This window comes from Vigna unguiculata, chromosome 7, assembly GCF_004118075.2.
Source record: "Vigna unguiculata cultivar IT97K-499-35 chromosome 7, ASM411807v1, whole genome shotgun sequence".
Classification (NCBI taxonomy): Eukaryota; Viridiplantae; Streptophyta; class Magnoliopsida; order Fabales; family Fabaceae; genus Vigna; species Vigna unguiculata.
In genome coordinates, this window is record NC_040285.1 from 33638224 (window position 1) to 33663409 (window position 25186).

The 25186-nt window shown below is 32.2% G+C and overlaps 1 long non-coding RNA gene across 4 annotated transcripts; it reads right to left on the bottom strand.

Moving 5' to 3' along the window:
• Positions 1-388: 388 nt before the first annotated feature.
• Positions 389-4702, bottom strand: LOC114192293. 4 transcript variants are annotated; one of them, XR_003606077.1, is made up of 6 exons: positions 4303-4699; positions 4052-4215; positions 3784-3938; positions 3001-3225; positions 2142-2603; positions 389-862 (listed from the first exon to the last, which is right to left on the bottom strand). It is a non-coding gene; the product is annotated as an uncharacterized LOC114192293 (long non-coding RNA). The 4 variants fall into 4 exon arrangements; XR_003606076.1 differs by having other exon boundaries at positions 2142-3225; positions 4303-4702; XR_003606079.1 differs by lacking the exon at positions 3784-3938 and having other exon boundaries at positions 4303-4698.
• Between the last annotated feature and the right edge of the window lie 20484 nt (positions 4703-25186).

The window sequence follows — 25186 nt, forward strand, 5'->3', positions numbered from 1 at the left end:
AGGATACGAAAGAGCTACTACATGTTCACATTTTTTAATTTTCATAAAATTTAAGTTAAAATTAATAAAAAATATATAATTAATTTTTAAAATAGTTGTTAAATATAAAATTAAAAAATAAAATATGTATACACAAAAAGTTTTTAAAAATGGTTTAAGACAGAAAAGGTTTTTAGAATAACGGTTAAAAATAAATTATTTATGAAATAAATAATTTTTTAAATAATTAAGGATAAAACTGGAATAATAAAATATGGACACAAAATATTATATCTCTTTATATATTATTATAAAAAATAATTAAAAATAAAACTGGAATAATGAGACGTGAAGACGATGATATCTCTTTGGATATATCCTCTTCAAAATATCATTTGCTTATCTACAATTTTTTTTAAAACATACAATTTAGTAAATATGTAACCCAACTTGAAGAGCACAAGAATAGTATTCGATAATTGACTTTGACAACAAACCATTGTGGCAGAAGCACTCAGCAGACCAAAGAAGTAGTGGAATCAACCAAGGTTGTCCATATTTACATGATCAAAATACAAATTGGTCCTTTCTTCTGGGGAACCACTCAATTACCAAGTTCAAACGCAATCAACAATCAACAATCTATTGGCTAATGGCTACTTATTTAGTTTTCCAAAGGGTTATTCAGTCAAGAACTTGTTTGGAAACATTATGGCCTCTTTCAAGTTTCAATATTTTTGTTTCACCAAACCAGTTTGATGAGTCTTCTTCAGTCGCACAGAAGTTGAGATACAGCTACAGCTTCCAACTGTGATTATTGAATTGCTCAAGTCCTGTAACCCACTGCCTTCATTGTTGAATGAGTTTACAATACTTTGCCTTCCTGTAACACATCAAAAACGTTGTTCAATCATTAAAAACATATTATTAATTTGTATTTCTTTTAATATATAATATTTTACCACATAAATGTCATGTTACTAGAATCATTGTTCTTGGATCCTAAAGAGTTAAAGTTAAGCAGAGCACAAATCCCAAACATAATGTTCAAGACCATCTATTAAGGATTTGGGCAATATGATGGATTAAGCCCATTTGCTGACTCAATTATCAAAACACATTTGTTAAGAACTTTCCCTATGTGGATCAACTACAGTACATATACCTCAGCATTGCATTTAAGGCCCAGAAAGGTTCAGGAACTAGTCCCATCTTCTATTAAAAAAAAATTAATCCTATATCTGATTCTTTTATAAAGAACAGTAACCAATTCTGTTATAGGATTTACTAGTCATAATAGATTTAATAAAACCACTGAACTCTTCGAAAAAAAAAGAGGCATGGAATAATTTGAAATTGATTAAAGTTAACCTGAACTTCAAGGGATATATGAAGTTATTTAGGATAAGGGAGTAAAAAAGTATATCACAGTCTATACACCTTAATTTTATATGTACATTTATTATATCTTTGGTTTTTCTTCCTGTCTCTCTCTTTTTATCACATCATACATCTTATAAACCTATAAATTTTATTCTCTCCATGGGTGTATGTCAAATATTGATAAACTTTTTAGCGTACGTGAATCATTTACAAATAATTATCAAACTAAAACTGTCCTATATCACTCCAACTTTTTATATTCATTTATGTCATGCACAAACTTATACAAACATGTTTTCACACTTTAAATCCTATATCCATACATTACTTAATAGAAATATTTTAACAGTCAATATATAGTATTTTTCTCAAAATAAAATTAAAAATCTTTTCGTACAACTTTTACAGGGTAAAATTACAAAGTCTCTTATGCAACTTGTACTACAAAAATTGTAACTCTTCTCTACAATTTTCACATAAGAAACTTTCCATTCTTTCTAACACTCAAGTATCCAAATCTCCTGTACATCATCCTCTTGCAACCTTTATCAGGATGCAATTACAAAAACTCTCAAAACACACAGCTACCCCAAAAGATATCCTAATTGTAGTAAAAAATTTCAAATCACCACTGAAATTTGTCTTGCGACAACGTGTGGAGATTCTATTGGAATATTTCCGACACGACAACTGGTGCTGAGCACAAAATAAAAGCATGCATGTTGAGATAGAAAATTATAGTAGAACTCAGGATGGAGATGAGTTAAAGACGAACATACAAAGATCTCGCGAAAATCGGATCTTGTGATGAACGAATGTTCCATTGCAGAAGACAAAGACATGGTAGCAGACGCGATAATGGAGAATGACGACGGAGTAGTATTGGCGAGTGGAGGTTCCCTTTGAAGGGAATTTGACATCAGCATTGGACCGAGTCGAATCCAATATCGTTGCCGGATGCTGATCTCTGGTTAGGAGAAGCAGTAGTGCAAGAAGGGCTCTAAGGAAGAAACAGGAAAATATGATACCATGGAAATAAAGTGAGCGACAACAACAGCCGGTGATGATTATGATTGTGGCATTGCTGAAGTTCTGGATGCCGTCACCCTTGTTGTTGAACGAGCTTGCTATCATACCCGCTTTGCCTCCAATTTTGATTGTTGCATTGAACAAGTTTTGCGTGCCGTCCCTTTCCTTGTTGAATGAGTTTACTATGCCACCTTCTCCGATACTTTGGCTTCCTGAAACATCAAATATAAAACGATTAGCAAGTGAGTACTCTCGATCGAGACAATACTTAAAGAAAAGTAATGCAGGGGAAAACAGAACTATCTTGACCATTACCACGGGAATGGAGGAAAAAGAAATTCATAAGGGAAACGATCATACCACAACCTAAACCACTCACGCATAATGCCTTAATAAAGGAAGAACTATCAAACACCTTCTATTCCATAAATCTTATATATTGTGTGTAGCAACCTGGATTTTCAGGTATATACTAAAACAGACAATGAGTCAAATGCATAACTGGTTCACAGTAAAGAGAACTTCATTGGTTCACACGACCAAGGTGCCAATCAGTTGTTATGTCTGAGATAAGAGATTAAGGAGTTTAAGGTGGAAGAAAGTACTTACAGGTGAATTACTTAATGTACTACGTTGAGCATAAGCATTAAGAACTGAATTTTTAGTTACTTGAGGATCAAACTTTAACTGGCACAAAACAGCTCCAGGGAGTCTGAGGAGAGTGCAATCCAGTTCAAAATTAGAAATTCCCCCACCGTATAGTATCCAAATGGGGACTGTCTTCTTTTGAACCTTTCGCAAACGTGGAAATTAAGTGGCCAAATCCTTAAGAACCTGCAACATCAGATCAAACACATTAAATTACAACATTTTTAAACAAAGGAATGAGTTAAACAATGAGCTCTGTTGCATTAAATTTCATATCAAACCATGTTGCATAGTGACAACGTGATATTTTGCCATTACTTTGACTGAAATTTCAAATCCCAATGATAATATAGAAACCAAAAAAGCTAATTCGTATAGCCCTGTAACACTGAAAACCTAGTTCCAAGAGAATGCAGTTTGTCCAGAGAATTCATGATCTCATTTGTCTATTATCTTGTTACCTCGACGGTCTAATGCCTAACATAATATATAGATATGCATACCCAAGGAAGATAAACTAAATCCAAATATCAGAACAAAGTTCCAAAATTCTTCAAACAAATTGTTTTGGACCACTATGAAGAATTTGGACACATCCAAGGTGTTAACCCTTAGAAGACATCCATCGATGACCTTCAGTGATGGACAGACATCAATATACATGTGAAGCATTGAATCGTAGTGCTAGTTTACTAGATGTGAAAATTCTAGTAAAATTTGGTTGAGAAGTTATTTTGAAGCTACCTCATCTGTTAAGACCCAAGAGAACTTGGTTTGTTTCTAACTTTTATCCTTAATTTCTTTGTATCATGCGTATAGCTTCAACGTAAGTGAATTACAGCACCAGCTCGTAAGAACATATGAAGATTCTGTTCCCCATACACACTTGAGGCCTGGTGCTGAACACAAAACAAGACACATATACTTTCAGATCTAATATGCTTGGAAAAAAATAAACTACTAAACGCATCATATCAAATCATACACATTCCCAAAAGGAATGAAAACTTACAAAGACATCACCGAATTTGGACCCGGTGGTGGAAGAAGCTTCCGTTGCAGGAGTGTCTTTGTCGTCTACAACGGAAAGTTATGGAGAATCTAAAAACGTAGTTGGCGTACGGTGATTTAGAAGTGGAGGGGATTTTGTGGACGTCCGATTGGGAGATACAGTACCTGAGAAAGACAGAAAACAGAAAATAAATAAATAAAGAAACTAACAAAGAAATCAAACAAGAAAGTATTTTGTTAATTTAATGATACCATGCAACTCAAATTCGGTACAGCAACAGCAACAGCATCCAGTAAGCATGATTTTGGCATTAGCAAAGTTCTGAGTGCCATTGCCCAGATTGTTGAATGAATTCGTCACTTTACATCCGCCGGCTTGACGTATATCAAACACTGAAAAATTAACAAAAGGAGAGAGCTTTTTCGATGGAAAAAGTGACGCCATTTTCAGATTCATACTCCCAATATCTCTGTTTCTGTCTTTGAAGACGAGAGAATGGTTCCTTCGACTGAGTTGACTTTTTATATAGCACTCCTTCTTCCTTATAGATGATTCACACGAACAAGAACCAACCACCACCTAATGTGTGAAACTTAGGCTCGTACTCCAATTCCTAACCAATCATGACCTAAGATATGATTCAAATAAAGTAATTGAGACGGTTCATACTTATATGCATTCTTTTTAAGCCGCCGCTGGTCAAATTTCTGGAATATTCCATGATTATGGTATATGTCTAATTAATTCATAAGTATAACAGTTAATGAAAGAAAAAATAATTAAGTTACTCTAGTTTCCCTTATTTAAAAATAAACAATAATTATGTATAGATGCTTTATATCTATAATACCATAATAGAGAAAGAAATAATGAACAGCAAAAATAGAGACAGGAGTATCTGTCGGTGAATTAAGGATTTATGTTACCTGGTACATAAAATTTTACAAATTTACTTTGTATTTTTTTAAAAGTTTACTTTAATTTATTTCAATACAGTAAATGTAAAATATAGAAACTGAAATGAAAAATTAAAAATTATACCGAGTGTGCCGATAAGTTATTATAAGAATTTAAAACTGGTCACGTGAATTGATTTTAGTAATTTATAACTTAGAGATATACTTGAAATGAATGATTGAAAAAGGACAAAGCTCATCAACACACAAAGTTCTAACTTTATAATCTTTCTTCCTCTGTCCTTGTTAAGGGAAAAATATTTATAAGACTGGTAAAAAGTAACCCACCCAAAAAAAGGAGAAATAAATAAAAGAGAAAATTGTCTTTATTTTCTTTTAAACAAATTTCTTTCAATTTACTTTCTATAAAATCAAACAAAAGGTTTTAACTTTATCTTAACAAATTAAAATAGCCTATTTTTTATTATTTTACTTTCTTTGCTTTCATTTTATTTCTTAAACGAGACATACCTTTATTCTCTGGATTCACTTCAAATAACTTATAGTGAATATAAGCTCATAATTTTTTTTCATCTTTTATTTTTTCTAATTTCACAGTAAGTCTTTTTCAGATCATCATGCATGGAGAAAATTAAACACATAATCAATTTTCATTTTTGTTTTTCAAATTATATATTTTCAAAAATAACTTCAAACGCCGAGCCTATGCAGAAAAATACTCTAAGCACCAGTATAAAATTATAAAGACTTTTATCTCTGTTTACATTTTTCTATTATTTATATTTTTACTCATTATATATGTGTGAGAGTGAGACTTTTATCTCTGTTTACATTTTTCTATTATTTATATTTTTACTCATTATATGTGTGTGAGAGTGAGACTTTTATCTCTGTTTATGTTTTTCTATTATTTATATTTTTACTCATTATATGTGTGTGTTGCCTTTGGAAATGGGTACTTGGATAGATTTCATTACCAAAAGCCCATACCACTACTTACGTTGATTATGTTAATCTCTTTCTTTCTGTTTTTATTTTAATTTTTTCCGTTGTCAATTTAATTTTTAAAATGTTTTTTAAGAAAATCACTTTATAGAATTTATAATATATATTAAAAAATTAAATACCGAAATTAGTTTCCCTCGAATATGAAAAAAGACAGTGAAGGAAAAGGGGTATGAAAGAGCAAAATGAACATTTTGATTGCTTGGGCCCAAAACAATAGACCTTGTTCTAGCGTCCAGCCCATGAAAGCATTGACTTTTAGTGCTGAAGAAAACTTATAGAAGATTGAATTTAATGGTATTTGTGAGTCTTTTTTATGATCCATTTTGGTGTGATTTTGGGTTGAGTACTGTTGCAGAAGTTGGATGGTGTACTTGGGCCTCTTTTTCTTTGTATGATATTTAGACATAAAAGAAAACGAGTCTTGGCCACCTACTAAACAATGAAGTCATGAATGCCATTAAAAACAAAACGGTGTAAAAAATATTTGCATCTTGAATAGAAATTACGAATGAACAGTTTTTGAATATTTGGTCTTTTATAAGGAGGACTCTTACCGTATATAGCAACCAATAAATACCAAAAGAGGAAAAAAAACGGGTTCAAGGATAACAAATAAACTTGTCTCGTAGTTATTATCCGAACTCCTTCTTATTTTGAGGGAGAAAGTTTGCATTAACTATAGGCTTCAGTTCTTTAAACAACTAAGATCTATTTGTTTGTTAGGATCAAAATTTTACATCCCCACCAAAGCTTTTTTATTTGTGCCGCTCCACTCCTCCACTACAACCACACTCTTCCGCTCTCCTCCCTTCCTCGTCGCCAATGCGAACTTATATAATATTTAACTTTATCTATTCTATCCAATGTGGGACTTTTAACTCACACTTAGACTATTCCCAACAATCTCCCCTCAAGGGTGAGTCCATCGGCTCTGATACCACTGATGAGTTTATATATATGGGTTATGTTTATAGTCATTGAGAGATTGCGATTCTATATGGTTATATGATATTAGTCTTACACATATAAGACCTTTGACACCACTTTTACACCAAAACCTTAAGGCAATGGTGTTATGGGTCTTTATTCTTATATAGTGTTTAACTTTGTCTATTCTATCTAATGTGAGACTTTTGACTCACATTTATACTATTTCCAACAACCTTCCCATTTTGAAATCGAAGAGAGGTTTGTCTTTTCTCTTTGTGTTTTCTTATTTTTTTTTCTACTTCATACTTATTTCTTCCTAATGAAAGTATTTTTTTATTGCCTTTTATTCAATGTTAGTGGTTATGCGATGGTGCTAGGAAGGGTGGTGGTCACTGGTGACTTTGTTTGTTGGTGGTTCTGAGTGGTGTTGGGAAGGAAAGTGCCGGAAAACACGGTGTTGTTGAAATAATAATTAAAAAAAGTTATAGGCTTTGGTTAAAAAAGAACAGAAGCAAAAAGTGAATAATAGGTCTCAATTCTAAACCAAGACCTAAAGTCCTACCCTTTTTACCTCGATTGAATATGTTTCGGTTAAAGAACCAAAATGGAATTCCTAAAATAATCAATGCCAAAACTCTTACCTGCAATAGTGTATCCATAATAATACTCATCCCCGTCATATCCCATTATTGTTTAAATTACTAAAATACTCATAGTTTATTATGTAACCATATATATATATATATATATATATATATATACACACACACACACTAACACACTTTTTTAATTTTTATTTCTTTTAATTGTTTGCCTTATCATGAATTTCTGATATATTTTCTACTTTATCACAACCTTTGTATATTTTCCGTTTACATGTGAATGTTTAACACTATTAATTTAATTTTTCAATAGCATAAACATTTTATTTACTATATAATATAACAACTTATCTTCTTTATTCTATTATTATTAATTTTTGTTTCATTTTAAAAAAAATTGTTTTACTAAAACAATTTTTATTATCTCTCGACTATTTTGATATTAGAAAATTTTTCTTAGGTGTTTTTTATTTTTTTATTTTATCACATCCTTAACTATACATTTTTTTTAGTGCGACTTCATTCAATGTCTATCAAATTGTTTTCATTTGATCATTTTTTAAATATTTTTATCATGTAGAATATCGTTTTCATATTTTATATAATTATTTTCATTTTGTGACTCATTATTATATGTTTAATTTTATCACTATAATTGTATAAATAAATTTTATTTACTTTAATATAATATTTTAATGTAATTTTTATGATTTTTTTATTACCATCCAATATATATTGAAGTTGAAAAGATGAAAGATCTATTTTAAATTTCAATTATTATTAGTTTAATCTTTGTTTTATGTATGACTTCGATGATGTATTTATAATTTTATTAATGGAAAAAAAGATATTTTATTAGAATTTAAGAAATTGAAATAAACATACATTTAAAATATTTTTTAATTTAAATATTTGTTTTTCTTTTATATTTTTTAAAATTATTTTAAATTTTATCAATGTAACATTCACCTTTGCAAATTTAATAAATGTTTTGAATCTCATAAAATTTTATTTGATATTTTAATTTGAAATATAAACAATTATATATATATATATATTTTTTTTTTAAATATTACATATTTGACAATAATATATTTCTTTTATCATAATTTTTTATTATTTTATAAGAATTAAATATTTGAGATCAAAGCAGTAAGTGAGTCAACTCAGCTCACATGAATTGACTTATCACGAGTTGGGTTAAAAATGAGTGAGTCCAACCCGACTTATTTCCTGGTGAGCCAAAAAACTTATAATCAAGCTCAACCCACTATGACTTTGTGTGTTAAGTGGGTTGACTCACTAACCCATATAAAATTTAAAAAATATTTTTTTAATTATTTTTAAATTTTCAAATTTGTAGGAAATAATTTTGTTTTTTTCTAGATATTGAAATTTGCAATATCCCAAAGATATTAAGAAACTCATATACATACAATTAAATTAGGATTAATTTTTAATTTTTTAACCTGACTTTAATATGTAGTGAACATTTTAGTTTACGGGTTCTAATCCATTTTGTCATATCAACCCCTAAATTTAACATAATTTAGATAAAAAAATTCGGGTATTCATTTATATTAGTTCATGACTACATATGATGTTATTTATTATATTATAACATTAAAAGTTTAATAATAATAATAATAATAAATAGTTTATTGTTAAACTATGTAATAAATATTAAAAACACTTTTTTTAACTTAACTATAATTGCATAGTCTCTTACCTTTTTCAATGATTTGTTTTTTCCATATAACATGTAAGATATTCTAGGTTGTAGTAAAAAAATTATTTTATATGAAATGGCATTAAACTTAAAAATATGCTAGTACACAAGTGGACTCTGGTGACAACGTGTTAGAAAAAATTATATATATAAATGTAAAATGTGTCATTATTCATGATGCCACGTGCTAAAACACTAGGCATTTTACTTTTCGATATAGATAAATAAAAAGTTAAACAAGAATTAATTCCAACTTTTAATAAGGACCAAAATATATTTAATTTAAATAAAAATAGTTACAGTAATGTCATTCATAAATATCTCATATTGAAATATTTAAATTTGCATATACATTATCTAGTGCTATCTTTTTCCGCTAAATACATGTTATCTTTAGTTTTTTTGTTTTTGTTTTTATCAAAAACCAACATAATATCTCTCACATGGAACGGGGGAGGAGAAATTGAATTTACAAACTTCTTTCACTCTCCTTTTTAAGTCAACCTTATATTTTCGAGTTGTTAATTTTTGTTATAACGTATTTGGGACAAATCAATTAATTAAATTTTGAATGAAATTGGTGGTCCCAGAAGAACAATAATATAACAACTACCACGAACTCGTTTGTAGAAAAGATCTTAATTATATCAAATTGCTTTCTAACTTAAGAAATGTTTGGTATTATGTTGCAGAAACGCTTATTTGATGTAAGGTACTAAAGTTTAACTTAGCTAGCTTGCTTTTGTTCTTTTCCTTAAGAAAACAAAATTAATTAAAAGCTACCCACGCCCTTGTTAAAAGTGATGTCATGACAACGCACAAAGACACAACAAATAATAACAACGTATATAAATGAAAGAAGGGAAAAAAAATCTAAACAGTAACAAAAAGAAATGGGCGATATGTATTATTGATGTGTATATTATAAATTGGTAGGTAACCCACAAATATTACACCAAAGATATTTTGTAAACATTTTCTTAAGCATATAAAAAGAGAATTCGGACACAAACTTAAAAACTTTGAAAAGAAGGGTTATTCATGAAAAAAAAGTCATGAATAGCTTTTGTTTAAAAATTAACTGTAAAGTCCTAAATTAATATTGTCTAAAGTAAAATACTAATAATAATAAAAAAAAGAAAGTGAGAATGAGAAATGTTTTAAAGTCAGGTAAAAATCAAGGTTATTTGCTTTTAGTTAATTTTTTTAAAAAAATTAAAAAAGAAAAGAAAAAGAAAGGCTAGCAATCTCACGTTTTTTCTCTAGATAGTAATTCTGTTTTTTTTTTTTTTGTTTCTGTCTCTGGGCGTTGCACGTGACACATCACGTGCACTCTCAACCTATCCCCTTTGACAAAAAAGACCCTACAGTTTTCCTCATTAGCCGGCATCAGACTTTCACACACACACCCGGACACAAAAGTCTCTTTCTTTTCTCTTCAACAATTCCTTTATAGAATCTTTCTTTTGTTTCCTAGTTTAGCATGGCGGTGGCAATTTGATATCAATAATACTATTTGACATTTATATAAATTAATATTTTATTTAAATAATAATATTTTATTAAGAAAAGTTGATTTCAAATGATAATTATTTAGAAATGATACGTTAAAATAACTTTTTCCTAAAATATGTATGTACAGTGTGTGCTGAACTTGTCTTCTTTGTAATTTTGTTGTATAAGTGAGGAGCAGTTATTACAAGTGAGAGAAAAACGATTCAGGACTGAATTACTATCTAGAGACAAAGTTTAGATCACTGTAAAATGATAAATTATATTTTTCCTTGGGTTTTATAAAAAAGTTTGCCATGCTCACATAAATAAAACTTTAAATTCATACAACTTTTTTTTTATTTTTATATAATTTAGACTTTGCTAACCAAGAACTATGATTGTTGTGTTGTGGAAACATTGCGCGCCGTTACCCTCATTATTGAATGAGTTTCTAACAATAGCTTCGCTTCCTGCAACATATAAAATGTGTAATCATTAGTAATTGGACATTAATTATGGAGAGAAACTTGAAAAAAATAATCACGATGAGGAATACCGTTTGAAGTGAATTAAAGTTTTAGTAAAAAAAAAAAATCTTCATCTAGAACTGTAGAATTACGGAGGAAATACCCACGTATAGTTGGTCCTTTTTTCCGTTTTTAGGAGCCCCATAGAATAAAAGAAACTATTGATATCTTGATAACTCTTTTTTTCTTAAATCCACATCATAACTCTTACCGGTGTTGAAATAATAGAAAGGATTGTGATGTGTGGCTAATGCTTTTCTCTCACCCATCTTAACATTTAGACACATACAACCAAATCAAAGGAGCCCCATAGAATAAATGGAACAATTGATATCTTGATTGTGACGTGTGATTAAAGAGAAGAAGGGTTGTGAAAGTATAAGGTCCATCGTCAACCTTGGTGACCCCTTCCATGCTCCATAATTTTTTCTCTCAGCTCAGCTAATGCTTTTCTCTCACCTATCTTAACAGCTATAAAGGTCTCTGGCAATTTGTTGAAACCTTTTTTTAGTATTAGAACACCTTTTTAAGACATTTCAGAAGAGAAAGTACACTTCAATCCCGAGGGAATAATTGAGTTTTGAAAAAGGAATGAATCGATCAGAGTTCATTTCAGCGTGAGGACAAAAATGACGTACACAAACAAGTTCAGTATGTTTGTTTATTTTGAGTGAGTTTAATGAAGTACGAGCGGTGGTTGACAAATATATTACCTGGAGTAAGAGAAAAGAGGTGATTGGCATATGCAGAAGAAAAAGGCAGAGAAGGTGTCCCTGATACTACCACTCTCGCACATCTTCCCAAACCTATCTTAATAGCCGCACCAATCCTTACCACACTGATCGCAAGAGCTATGGATGCACACACCAGAGGAGGAAACCGTTGCATCTGGAACAACTTTTATGTCAGCTTCTAGGGTAAACATCTGATTTGGGACCACAAAATTAACACCAGATACAGGCTAGCTTAGCCCTACCTACCAACCTACCCGCAAGTTCAATATTGAGTTACATCTGCAACCTCCATTGATGATGATTGTTGAGTTGCTGAAATCTTGTGTTCCATTACCTTTGTTATTGAATGAGCTTGTTATAGCACCCACTGTGCTAGCTTCACACCTTGTACACATTCATCAAATCTAAACATTATTAGCTGTCAATTAACACAATCCAGAAAGCAAGGAATTTTTGCATTTATTATCTTTTACCAATTCACAGAAAGCAAATAAGCGAAACTAAGATTTAATCAGTACGGCTTTTGGTAGAACAACTAAGGTTTTCTCTGAGGTCCCTTTCTTGTTCTTATTCTCTGGGTTAATTTGGCTTCTTGAATGGGTATTGAACCGCGGGTTTTGTTCTCAAAGATGTGAAGGCGGAGAGGGAGGATATCTGCGGCAGAATGTCTCCGGAGAAGTCATTGTGGGAGAGGTAGAGGTGTTCGAGAGCGGTGAAGCTCAAGAGAGGGGAAAAGGTACCGTTTAAGCGGTTTTCGTGGTGGTCGACGAAGCGGAGGTAGACAAAGGAAGGGAGGGAGAGGCACACCATAATGCCGTTTGTGGAGCACTCCACTCCGAGCCACGCGGCGGAGCAGGTGTCGCTTCCGGTCCAGTTGAAGAGGAGGTTGTCGTGCCTGTCGGTTTGGAGGAGGAATTGGGTGCGGGCGAGTGTATCATTTTGCCATGCACTCTCTGCAACACAGAGGATGGTCAAGGCCAATGACAGTGACAGGTTTATGGAAGAAGGTTCTTTCATGTTGGGTGTGGGAACGGGGCAAGAATGCTTTTGCTTGTTCTTATTTTTTCCTTTCTTCTTCTCTGGTGGTACACTTGTGGTGTGTTCTTGGATCTGTTCCTTGATTTCCCAGCTTCTTACTATAAGATGGTTATTCCAGTATTTTTTTTATCTCTTTGTCTGTTCATCCTGGTAATCTTCCGGCAATGAGGGACCACCTAACACCACCAAAAAAATTCTAGTAAAGTTATGCTTAGGGTTGTTGTCCCTAAAGCTGAACCTGCAAGTGAAAAGTTGCTTGACACAGCATTTTAATTTCCAGTTTGCTGTCGAAGTCGAAGAAGCACTAATTATAAAATATAGTAAATTAGGTACTAGAATGTATTTATTATAAAATTTAACAATTTGCTGAATAAGATACTACAAAGATTATGGTGTTAGCAAGAGAAACAACTAAAACAAGCTATTTAGAAATGATACATAGAATTATCTACATACATATGAATGCATAGATACAACACTATGCAGAATCCCAGTAACGCTGTGAGAGTGGAAAGCATCAGAAGCAATATGAAAAGGAAAAATAACACTAGAATCAGCATAGTTGGGGTGTGGGGAGGGAAAGAAAGGAGTAAAGAGAGCTGAGAGTTGCACTCGAACTTCTACATTATATATACGGTGTATAGAAGATGAGAGTGAGAGTACACAAACCAACATTCTGTCTTGCAACCATTTAAGAACTCGAGCCAAAGATTAATAAAAGTAGTTGTGGGTGGTAGTACAAATGTAGTTATTGTATAATAATATCACGTTCCTTGTAGTTATTATAAGTAAAGATTGAGAAGACATAGTAGTAACTAAATGTAGTTGGTGGAGTTAGGCCTTGAAAAGGGCATTTACTTGGTTTGAGATTTATGGCTTTTTGTGAGAAAGTGTAGGGTATGATGAGGAAAAAACATGGAAACAAGACGGTGCTTATTTATGGTATGAACGGAGAGAGTGATGAGAATTGGGCTATGATGGTAATTTTCCTGGAAAGAATCTTATTGGTTATCGCTGAATGAGACAGAATGTGGGGTTGATGATGCAACAGTTTGAGCGAGGGAGGGTGTTAGACTACGTGAACTTTGGTGCTTTGTTCCGTGTGTTGGGTTCCTCTTGATAATGGGTACTAATAAATCGAAGCGATAAAGTAAAGTTTAATTTAATGGTTAACAATATAATTATATTGTTAACTTTGTGTTCTGCTTTCAGTTTTCTAGCCAAAATATGCAACGCATATAATACACATATAGGTCCAAGACCACAACAAATCCGTTTTTGAATATTCCGATAGTATGTGCGTAGATCTATGAGAAACATTTGTTGATAAGAGCCATGATTTACGCATTGGTCCCACGAAGGCGACGTTGACTTTTATCACTCCCACACAACAGTTCATGCATATGAACACTAAGAGACACTGCAGTATCTCAGTTTTGTTTTATTTTTGGAATCAAGGTGCTGGCTATCCTTATAACTTTGAACATATTGAATGAAAATTCACTTCAGAATCATCATCACTTCGCCTTCTGTCTCAAATACTCACTTCTGGGCTTTCTAATTTTGTTTTTCCTTTGCAATTTTAAAATCCCTTTTTTCTTTTTCCTTCGTAATATACAGACATCACCTAAAAGCAAAAAATGCCATCTCTTTTTCCATAAGTTGAAGCAAAGACAGTGTAATCGTAATTTATGCTAACACAGGTACACCTAACAGGGTTTCATGTCATTAATTAACCTGTAGGACAAAGAAATAGGTAGGCAGTGGTGTAGCCCCATATGGTCACCTAGATTGCTGTCGAATATGACCTGACCAAAGGAGGCATCTCCACCACTTTAGCCCCATATGGTACCCTTGTCTTCGATTTTGGCGCTGTGGACTTCTGGGTCCCACTTGAGATATTGTGCTTTTGATATGTAGATTAGGGTTACCATCATTTCTCAGATTTTGATGGAGAGTGAGATGGAAAAGGAATTGAAGACGTTTTGATTGATCCTTTTGGACAAATTGATCTCTTCCATTTTTTCTATTCACTTCGATAACATTGTTTAATTGGTAGGTAATACTCGTTGCCATGGTTTTGGCAAACCTTGAAGTGATTTTACCTCACCTGTTTAGATTCAACATTCAAACACTTTATTATAAATAGGACGTACGAAATTTATGGAAAACAAAAATAGATAAGAATTATATCAGGAGATTTATGAATTAGGTCAACCAGCGCTTTTAGTGTAAAAGCTAAAGCGAACTGGGTTGCTTCATTGACCACTGCCGAATTGCTCAATCTAATACCAATTAAGATTAATTATTAGCTTAAGAGAAGGTAAACTTAAAAAAACCAGAACTTGGTCAAAAAGTTGCAGCAAGTTGTTGTCCAATGATACGGAATTTTATTTTTACCAAGAGTTGTAGAGTTAATTTGTAAGATTTACCACACAAACCTATTCCAAAAAAAAGAAAAAGAGAAGCTAAAATTCACAAAAATTAATGTTGTGAATCATTGTGGAAAAAGCACATCTCTTAATTAGTGGTGGTCCCGAAATTAGACTACTAAAAAGTAGGTTGACGTTCATATGACACTCAACTTAAAAAGAAACATGTTGAATGGAAATTGTATTTTAAAGTTTGAACATTAGATAAAGTAATATGATAATCAGTCTGGTTTGTGAATATTCTGAGGTTATAGTTGACTCCTATTTTTTTATGTTTACAAGGGCAAAGGTATTGACTCCACCACACTTCATTATTTTTTTATTTGCCTTTTCAAAGAAAAAGGGTAAAAGGAGGATTTTGTTGCGTCATAAGTAAGATAAAACAAAACCTGTTCTTTGTGTTTTATTTTTATCACTTCATTTTTTTTTACCTTTAAACGAAAATGTAGTTGGCACCTGGTAAATGGTCACGTAAACAAAAAAAGAAAAAAACTATAAATAAGCACCATAAATTAATATTAATATTTACAATAAAAGAAACCAGATGAGTAAAGGACATGTGGATGATTCTGTAACGAAATAAAATCTATTATAGCTTAATCAAATAATAGTACACATGTTATCTCTTCTTTCCAATCCCCCTTTTACTATTATTCTTTTGACAATTGATTGTCTCTTTCATGTTGATCCGATAGTTAATGACAACTTCTTTTCTCAATACTTTTTTCCTTTTGTCTCTTATGATCAAATCACAATTGATAGATTAGGGTTGTTTTCGTCATTAAACTTTTAACTTATCTAGTTAATGTAATCTGAAAGTTTTTTTTTTTTTATCAAAGTAAGATCCAGTAGTCCAATTATTTTAAATTTTATCTGTTTGTTGTATTTTAAATTATTTTAAATTATATTTGTTGGAATCTAATCAATATTTCTATTCTTGCTTAAATTTTAAATGTGATTATTTTTAAACCTTTGTTCAAATTGTTATGGTTATGCTTGATTTTGCTTCTATTAACATCAAAATAGAGGGAAATAATTAAGGATGACAATAAAACAAAACAATATTAACGATATTATTTATTCTAATTAAATATGGAAATTATGAGAATTACAAAATTATTGCAATGTATAACAGCAATTAAGATATTATCATCAAAATCGATGATGCTGGTAGGCAAGATTTGACTTCTGTTGGACTTTTTGTTCAAACTTACTAAAAACATACAAAAATTATTAAATGGTCTATGTAAATTATAATTAATGGGTATGAGCAGTAGATCCAAAATATTTTTTCATGCTAGTGAGGTATAACATATTCTTTTTGTGTCATGAACAGATGCATAATATAGTACAAAAGAGGCTATTAAATGGATTTTCTTTTTAAATTTTCTTCAACGAAAAATGCAGGTGAAATATAATTTGTGTTTAAAACTGTTAGGAATATGATATAAAGCACCACTGTTTTGTAATCATATCATATATGTAGTCGAGTTATTTGGGGTTTACATAATTTTAAGGATGTCTAAACAAAGTATAAAAAATGATAATAATTTTTACTGTGGGTTTAAAAATGTCGAGGAAAGTGATAAGATTTATTTATCTAGATAGTTTAATGTAGTAAACAATAAGCAGACAAATATGTTTGTTGGGTTGAACGGTAGATGGTTATTTAGACTAGGAGTATATAGTCGTTGGTATGATATAGAACGTTCCAGATAGATGAGATCGAATAGTGAAGAAAAAAAAGAAAGAATTCATTTGACTACTTCGTTTATTAAGACGTTAAACAAGTTGCAACCACCTACATTAAATAAGGTACACTGCATCTGCAATATATTATTGCATTTTTAAATCCTTTTTTAAATAGAGTTCCAAATATTCCAAGCAAAATTATACTTTAACACTAAAAAATTATACTCATTTGATTAGTATTGTAATGTGGGTTTCTTTTAAGGTAACATATACGAAAATTTCAGTGAATATATTTTATAAAATTCAATTATCACTTCCAAACGAAAATCTTAAAATAATAATTTGTAGATAATTTTACTTATACTAGTTATCTTGTTATTTTTATTTAATGTGAAACTTTCAAGAACATTAATTTAATATTATAATATTTATTGTCATTATTTAAGTTAAAAAAATTAATTAAAATATTAATATTTAAATTATGTATGGATGTGTCAAGCATCGCCCCTCCTCTTCTTTGAATGGAAGAGAATCTTCAAAAAATGTACTCCATCACATGTGCCGGTATGTCGGGATGGAAACGTCGAACGGTGTCTCAGTTTCGAAACAAACGAATCTAGATTTTCTTTTCCCACTAATTTCGCTGTTCTTCCATTTTCTTTTTCCGGGTCACATTGGTGATGAAAAAGCAAGAGAGTTGCAATTTATTCTTTGTTTTATTAGTATTTATTATTTTTTATAAATTGGTCAGAACCAAAAGTTGTCTGCAGTGATGTTGGCAACGCTTGCTGGGTCCTGGGTCTGATGACCCAAAGATTTTGAACTTGTATTTTAATAATAACCTTCTTTTTTAAACAAAGTTTCTACTATACTAAGGAAGTTTAGCGGTGGACGGATTAGCATAATAATTTATTAATGTGTTTGTTAATCAGTGCACGGCTTTGGGTTTGAGGGAATTAATTAATCGCAAATCAACCCTTTTCTAAGTTTGAGGTCCGAGGGTTGTTGTGGTGTAGCTTGAATATAATACGACTTTCTGTCTTTTCTGAAACACTTGCATTGCATGCATGCACATCATTTCATAAATATTGTGGAAGATCACAACATTCTGACTTAAATAACAATATTTCACTTCAAAAGAAGGACCAAATCATTCATGTTCAGAAAAAGGTTGCTGATCCCCAAATAAAGGTATCCTACTAAAAAATAATAATAAATGCTTCCTTCATTAAGTGGATTCTTAATTTCTAGTTTCAGTATAAAAAAAATAACCACGTGCACTTTTCATAAGTAACAAATTTGTTATTTAAGACAAACAATGCGCCCTTTTGAATAAACGCCAATATATTATTTTTTGTTTTTTCAGTTCTATCTCCTTAAATATTACTTTTTAAATTAAAATAATTATTTATAATAAAAAAATATTTTTCAAGTAAAATCATTCTACATTTTCTCCTATTTTTTGAGCATAGTTACTGATGGCCTTTTTTGCGACAACTCAAGTCCAGTGTAATTCAACGGACCCTACTGTTCTAACATTCACCCTACACACCCTTCCACACCCACTTTTCTTAGAAAAATGATTGGTTGAAACTCACATCATTTTTTTTATCATTTTAAGATTAATTTGTAACTTAAAATAAATTAACTTGTAATTTATGAAGGTGGTAAAAAAAGTGATCATCTAGACGTCAACCTATAATTTCTACTTTTCTTATATGCACGAACCCAACATCAGTACCTCATTCAACTTGACATTCCTCTATCATCACCATTAAAGAGGATCTGAGAACCATATCACTTTCTTTTTCTTTTGAAAATACCTCGACTCCATGACTCTGGGGAGAGGGGCACCAAAACACGACACCTAGAACACCATCACCAGACACACAGAAAACTCCATCATCCTCCTCACGATCCACTCCACCCTTCACCCCCAAGACACCACACATACCCATCTTCTTCCTCAACCAAAAGTTCACCAATACCTCCATTACCATCCCCTCCACCCACACCGCGACATCTTCACCCATCAACCTCACGAAACACGCGCAAAACACACTTTTCTCATCTATTTCTTCTTTCCCCTCCATTAACAACAACACCAATGTTCATCCTCATTCAACCACAGATTCCTCCATTCCTTCCATCTCTCTTCACCTACAAACAGACAAACACAAAACGCACAACATGCTATTTCACTCATCTTCCCCAAAATTTAAGCCGCTCCTGCATATCTATTCTTCTTCCATCACCTTCATCAATCTCCACCTTCAACCCCATCACCTTTATCTCCCACAACACCTACACTCCAAAGGAGGGGAACTCCATTTTCTTCCTCTCGGCACAATCCCCACACATTCATCACCACACTTTCAATAGAGACCCACAACACTTCCCTTCACACATCCACCACCCTCACCATCAACCCCATTATTTTCGTTCATGTCCTCACCAACACACATAGAACAACCAATGATACATGTTTACTTCATCCATTCAACATCTTCCCCAAGACCCATTCTTCTCCAACTACCACTCTTCATCTTCATCACCTAACACAACCCTAGAACAATTCAAAACAAGAGAAAACCAAATCGGGAAAACAGAAAGAGAGGGATAGGCTCGTCGGTGCCGCTGACGACGGTCGTGGTTGAAGTCACTGCAAGGGCGGTGCTCTGAAGTTCGCCGAAAGATGCAGGTCCATGGTGTAGAGTTTGGAAATGGAGGTGGAGAAGAACCTCCTGCGCACCAATGGAGTAGAAGAAGAAGAATAAGAGATGCTGCGCGTCACTTGTCGCCGTCGACGGCTCCGGTGAACCAGATAGGTGGCGGTGGTGTTAGCCAGTCACCGGAGGTGCCACGGCTGCGGCTTCAGGAAGCACGGTGTCCGCGCGTGAAAAGGAAGGAGATGGTGATTTCGGTGTTCGCTCGCGACACCTCCGACGGCGACGGTCGTGTGTGGCCATGGGATGTGCAGCAGTGATGGATCTGTGCAGGGAGGCTACCTTGCGGAGAAGAAAAATAAGGGTTCTTGAAAAGAAAGAGAAAGTTTGGTCCGGGTAAGTTTACTCCCTGCAGCCCTCTATTTTAGTTTTCTGCACCATCCCATGTATATTAATTAGACTTTAATAATGTTAACTGCACTTCCACATCTTCATTGCACACACCTCACTATTTTCTTTTTGGACTATACTGCTTTTTATTTATTGCACCTGCACATTTACGTGCATCACACATTAATTATGTTTCATGCACCTATGTTTTATTGGGCGCACCCCAGGTTTTGCACCTATTTGCAATAAATTCCTTCTAGTTGCACCCCTACGTTTTACCCGTTACAATCCAAATTCTTACAATCCATGATAATTTTCAAGTTATGCCACTTATTCCATATTTTCATACTTTTATCTTTCTTGTTTTTCGTAATTCATATTTTCAAGTGTGTACTAATTTTCATAAAAATATAATAATAAGAAATATATTTTAAAGTAATAATATTAATAACGTTTATATATATATATATATATATATATATATATATATATATATATATATATATATATATATATATATTAAGTAGGCTACTTTAAATTTGTTTTAAATCATTTTGGATGTGTTTTTTTAGTATATTTTAATATTCTAAAATCACTTATGTACTTTTAATTTGATTATTTTAATATTTTTAAAGCACTTTGGATATATTTCTAATTTGGTTATTTCAAGATTTTTAAATAATTTTATATGCATTTTTAATTTAGTTATTCCAATGTTTTAAAATCACTTTAGATATATTTCTAATTTGGTTTTTCAAGATTTTTAAACTAATTTTGTTATTTAAATTTTTTAAACTATTTTGGAGGATGCAATTTCTGTTTAGTTACTTTAAAATTATTTGGAATATTTTTTTATACTCATAATCTTTTGGTCCTATAGAATATTACATTAAAATTAAAAACCTTTTCTCCCTACAAATATTTTCTATAAAAGATTTATACTCACAAATGTTTCTTATGAAATATATTTTTTTACAAAGAATTACGTGATTTCTAATTTTCTTCTTTATGAATGAAAATATGTAGGATCACCGATTGAATTCACTTTTCAAAAATTCAAAATATTTCAAAATCTTTTTTTCAATTTATTTTCTAGTTAGAACTGTGGTTCCTGATTTTTTTATTGTGAATGAAAATTCAGAAGATCGAAGTTAATCCTTATCGAATCTAAAAATTAAAACATATATTTTTTTTATCTTATACGCCTTTTTATTCTTATCTTTTTAGAAAAAATAAACATTTTATAAAAATAAACGTAGTTAATTAAAGGTAACTGTCTTAGAACGAACATTATAAGTGCTAATATATTTCATATACGTACTCTTAAACTCAAAATTTGATTTTCACAAATGAACTCTTATTTTATACTTTCTCCATAATTTTTTAAAATAAACTAATGCCGATTTCAAATTATTTTTTCTTGCTGCAATTTAGGCCGCTTCGTTTAAAGTAGATTTTCTTGGTGAGAGACACTGAAAGCCTTGTTTGCAAGCTAATTTGTGATGCCCAATTGCCTTTTTCCTAATCCTTTTCATTCCTTATTTTCGCGTGGTTAATATGTCGTTTCCTCAACCCCTTTCTTCATTTGATGTCCATAAATCCGATCCATTTAATTAATGTTGCCATTACTATTAATATCCATATTTCAATGATCGAATCAGTTCCATTCCGATAATTCTTCCCTTGGTGGTGATTTTGTTTTTTGTTGAGGCTGACGCAAGCAACGTGTAGGTTTGTAACTTTGATTTGTATTATTTTATCTCAGCCCACCTTTTCTTTTGCTTATCTAATATAAACAGCCACACGAATCGGTTAAACCCTGACTTTGACTGTTGATCTATATACTTCATGGGAAGTTAAATTTAATTAATTAAATATATTTGTTCAAACCCTTCATTTTCGTAGGAGCATTCGCCGACGAAATTATTTAAATCATCATGACACTGACAACGAGTGAAGTAAATCCAAGTAAGATGACTCCGAACAGACAATGAAGAAAAAATTTTGATACGAAGGATTAATGAGCTTCCTAAAAATTCAAACTATATCCAATGCACCTAAATATTTAAGCAAGGCTTGCCGAAAAAAAAAAATTGAAAAGGTAAAGGCATGTATTGTACTTCATGATCCGGTCCAAACAAAGACTACAAATAAAGAACTACATTAACAAACATGTAGACGCTTGACCCAACATTTCAAGAATCAATTAGCGCACACCATCCAACAAACTAAATTTAGGACTGTCCCGTGTGAACGAGAGAAAAGCGTTAGAAGAGTGCTTATGCAAAATTAACTCGCGAGGAGCAGTTAATACAAGTGAGAGAAAGATGAGACAAGACAATTATTATTTAGGGACAAAGTTTATAGATCACTGTAAGATGATAAATTACACGTTTCCTTACGTATTTTATAAAAAGTTTCCCATGTCCACAAAAGTAAAACTTTAAATTCATACAGTAACGTTTTTCTTTTTAATTTAGACCTTGTTAAACAACAATTATGATGGTCGTGTTGTGAAAATATTGGACACCGCTGCCCTCATTTTTAAATGAGTTCCTAATGATAGCTTCGCTTCCTGCAAGATATAAAATGTGTAATCATAGTTATTGGGCATTCAATATGGAGAAAAACTTGAAGAAAAATTCACGTTGAAGAATATCGTTTTAAGTGAATTAAAGTTTTAGTAGGAACAAAAAAAAAAGCCTTGTCTGGAAGGGTAAAGTTAAAGAAGAAAAAAGATAAAATCTATTGAACCGAAGAAAATAAGAAGATTGGGAAAAGGAAAACATGGAACCTAAGAAGATTGACGTGAATTTAGAAATTGGGAGTTCATGGAAGGATCACTGCTTTTCTTTCATCATCATACGATAGTGATTGTCTGAACATATGGGAATTTTTGGTGACCACATGCAGTTGGAATTATGTGCCAACGTACAGTTTCCAATGACCATTTTATCTATTTTCCTTTTTTCCTTTTGGTACAGTATCTTTCCCTTATTAAATAAATCCTTATTTGACTTTTAGCAGTACCAAATCAAGCGTGTGGCCACACGTCTCAAAAGTACACTGTTTGAACACTAATTCATGAATCACTTTTGGGCACAACCAAATCAAAAACCACTATGCCCACCCTAAATCTTTATGAAAAAATCCTCCTACTTTGGTGAGCTTCTCTTGCATGCATGCCTCTTTAATTTTTGTCTAAACCCTCACCTTTCTTTAAGTGCTACCAATGGTATCTCAACGTTTATTGAACTTTGTTGAGGCCATTTTTAAATCATTTAAGAAGAGATAGTAGAGTTGAATCCCGAGGGAATAATTGAGTTTTGAAAGGGGAATGAACTAATCAGCGTGAGGATTAAAATGACGTACACAGGTTCAGCATGTTTGTTTATTTTGAGTGAGTTTGAGGAAGTATAAACGTCAGGTTGACATATATATTACCTGGAGAAAGAGAAAAGAGGTGATTGGCATCTGCAGCAGAAAAAGACAGACAAGGTCTCCCTGATAGTGCCACTCTCGCAGCTCTTCCCAAACCTATCATTTTTCTCTCACCAATCCTTATCACACTCATCGCAACACCTATGCTTGCACGCACCAGAGGAGGAAACCGTTGCACCTGCAAATTTTTTTCGTCAGGATGGGTTTCTTCATGCATGTTTTGGGATAATAGCAGTTGACACACTTGTACACTCATTTAACATGTTTTTATGAGAAAAAAAATAAAAATTATCATGTCAGATGAATATAAAAATGTGTCTCACTCATTTTCTTTTTCTTTGTTTTGGGACCACAAAATAAAATAACACCTATACATGCTAGCTAGTTCCAGGCACCACTGCAAGGGACCCTCACTCATACATTCACCTTTCTTTTCTTTACACATATTCTTTATTATATTTTTTTTATCATTAAAATCACCAAATCAAGAGTTATTTACTACTGTCTCAGGATATCAAAAAATTAATTTTTCTCTAAACACCCTAAAATGTTTGCATACTTCACTATTTGTTATAGCTTAGTCCTACCTACGGACCTACCTGCATGTTCAATATTGGTTTACATCTCCCCCCTCCATTGATGATGATCGTTGAGTTGCTGAAGTCCTGCTTTCCATTAGCTTTGTTATTAAATGACCCAGTTACACCACTCACTCTGCTAGCTTCACACCTTGTAAACATTAATCAAATCTCAAAATTGTTAGTTATCAATTAATCAATTAATCAAATCTCAAATCTCCTAGATGCATCTTTATCTGTGAGTAACTTTGAGAGCCAACAACTTAAACATACATAGTTGTCAACCCTCTCAATAACTTTTGGTGCCTCTGCTGCTAGAACCATAAATATGTATGATGATAAATATTTTATTCAGCAAGTTATCACTGTATTTTATAATATCACATTCTAGTAACCCTCTCAATAATTTTTTTTTTTTAATTTTGATTTTTTTCTTTGGTTGCCTTTCACAAGCAGCGCTGCAAAGTAGAAGAACCCACAAAATCCAAATATAAAACCTTTATCTCTGCAGATGACTATCACAGTCTTACCGCCGGCAACCACCATTCTTTCCGGCAATGACGCCGCAAGGCTCGAAAAGATAGAATCAGGAATATGGTGCCCCAACTTCTTTCGGACTTTCTGAGATAACAACTTGCTTCTGTCCATACTGAAATCCAAGACCGCAGTCGCAGCATCATCAATGACTCGCCGTTGATCACAATAATACAAGAAGCTTATTTGTGGTATCAGATTGGACAAGATGCTGCTCCACTTCCTCACCTCTCTTTCCTGTCGAGTCACCATATCTGACTCCAAAATCTCCCTTTTCTCGCTGTTGCTAATATCAACAAACATATATGTCCATACCCTATACATGTCGTGGACGCTGCTATAAGAACATCACGAAGAGGGCATCGCTCCCTCTTTCTCTCACAATCTCATCATGAGGTGTCACGGCCAATCACTTTGACTGCG